Source organism: Schistocerca americana, chromosome X (genome assembly GCF_021461395.2).
Source record: "Schistocerca americana isolate TAMUIC-IGC-003095 chromosome X, iqSchAmer2.1, whole genome shotgun sequence".
In the NCBI taxonomy this organism is placed as follows: Eukaryota; Metazoa; Arthropoda; class Insecta; order Orthoptera; family Acrididae; genus Schistocerca; species Schistocerca americana.
Genome location: NC_060130.1, coordinates 315,430,088 through 315,432,078, shown reverse-complemented (window position 1 = coordinate 315,432,078; position 1,991 = coordinate 315,430,088). Strand labels below are relative to the sequence as shown.

General features: G+C 41.1%; 1 pseudogene; it reads left to right on the top strand.

Annotated features, from left to right (window-relative positions):
* Positions 1-1,263: 1,263 nt before the first annotated feature.
* LOC124557076 lies at positions 1,264-1,381 on the top strand (annotated as a pseudogene).
* Positions 1,382-1,991: the final 610 nt, after the last annotated feature.

Below are 1,991 nucleotides of genomic sequence, written 5' to 3'. Positions count from 1 at the left end.
TTTAACTTGTACTTGTATTACTGTCCATGTTTAACTCCCCTTGTAGTTGTCTCCTCAAATACTGTTCATATTTTACTTTGCTCATTTATTTAATGTAAACTGGTATACAGCCACTGCTTTGATTATAATGTTAATGTCAAAATGCAGTACCACCACACTCTCAAACTGTAGGTTCCCTCAAACACCTCAATTTTCCTGCATTTATTAATTTCTGTTTATCGTATTGATATGGCTTAAGTTCCTCGTGTATTCTGTATTTACATTGACAACTGTCTCTTCTTTTTTAATTGGTTGTGTATCACTCTCCATGTTTCATACCTCTTGATGCAGCCTTGCCTAGTACTAATTTTATCTTATTTCAATAGTTTTGTTTATCAATAGAAACTGTTATGTAGGCATGCTATTCTTATTTTGTGCTAAAGATTGTCCTGTCAACTCCATTGTTATTTATGTACTGTTCAGTTTTTACTATTTCATTGCAAAGATGTTACTCACTGTATGTTTCTACTTCACTCTAGATGTGTTACTTCTCTTCCAATGTTGTCTGCTAACATTTAACTTCTTTGGTGATAATACTCAGTAAATGCCTGAAGATGGCCTTGTAAGCCGAAAACCGGTTAGCAATAAAAATAATATTGTAGAACAAAAGCAAACTGGTGCTTTTCATTTATTATGATATACGGGACATAAATAACATTTTCTTCGCATGTAGGCTGCATGTACACCAACGAATGGAGTTCTTACACCATTTACTGGAATAGTATCGACCGACACCTACTAATGTGTTAATCCTCCTTCTTTAAAGTGATGTATTAATCTCAAACGCATTAATATAGTTTTTAAACAATGCAGCTTTAACCCGTCAAATTCTATAAAGTCAGTAAAGAACCAAGGTAGCGCTGTGTGCCTACAGGTCAAAAGTCGACATTTAAAAGTAGTACTGTCGCCCTCGAAGTGCTCAGAGATGACGTAGAAGCTCCAAGTAACGAAACACATATCGTAGTTCACCTGTGGCACTATTGCAAAGCAGCTATTGCTACATTCAGCTTAAGTAACTCAGGAAAGCCACGGAAAACCAAAATCTGTATTGCTAGACTGAGCTCCGAAGCCCGATCCTTCGCAATACGAATCCAGTGGCTCCATCACTTAGCAACCTCGCCCATTCCGAGAACTCGAAATGTATCACAGTTAACGAAGTCAAAAGAATTAATTTTTGTTAATGGTAGTTGTTATCTGAATTAAAACAGATTGATATTGAAAACTGCCAACGGCGTTGCCGCAGTGGTAACACCGGTTCCCGTCAGATCACCGAAGTTAAGCGCTGTCGGGCTGGGCTAGCACTTGGATGGGTGACCATCCAGTCTGCCGAGTGCTGTTGGAAAACGGGGGGTACTCAGCCCTTGTGAGGCAAACTGAGAAGCTACTTGATTGAGAAGTAGCGGCTCCTCCGAGCTCTCAGACTGACATACGGCCGGGAGAGCGGTGTGCTGACCACATATCCCTCCATATCCGCATCCAGTGACGCTTGTGGTCTGAGGATGACACGGCGGCCGGTCGGTACCGTTGGGCCTTTCAAGGCCTGTTCGGGTGGAATTTTTTATATTGGAAATTGTTATGAGTCGCATGTATTGAAACTTAGCCATAGCATAGATCATATGAAACAGCTTGGACAAAACATAAAACCGTAGTTCAAAACAAAGAATTAACGTTCAAACTTATAACATAAACTACACAAAAAGTTTTGCACCGTCCTGATGTGTGTGGTTTTTGGTCGGAAGTCCCCTCATCGAATACTGTTTTGAACACGGGAAATCACAGCGCACAGCCACCTGTGTAATGCAGGTATAACTAAACCAGCGCTCTCCGTGCAACTCAGTAGAGCGCGCTGTGTCCTCAGGCGTGACCGGGAAGCGTTACGGAGATGCTCAATAAACGCCAGTGGCAGAAGCTACAAGAGAAGCGTTGTGATTTCTGAGATAGGTCACCTGTTG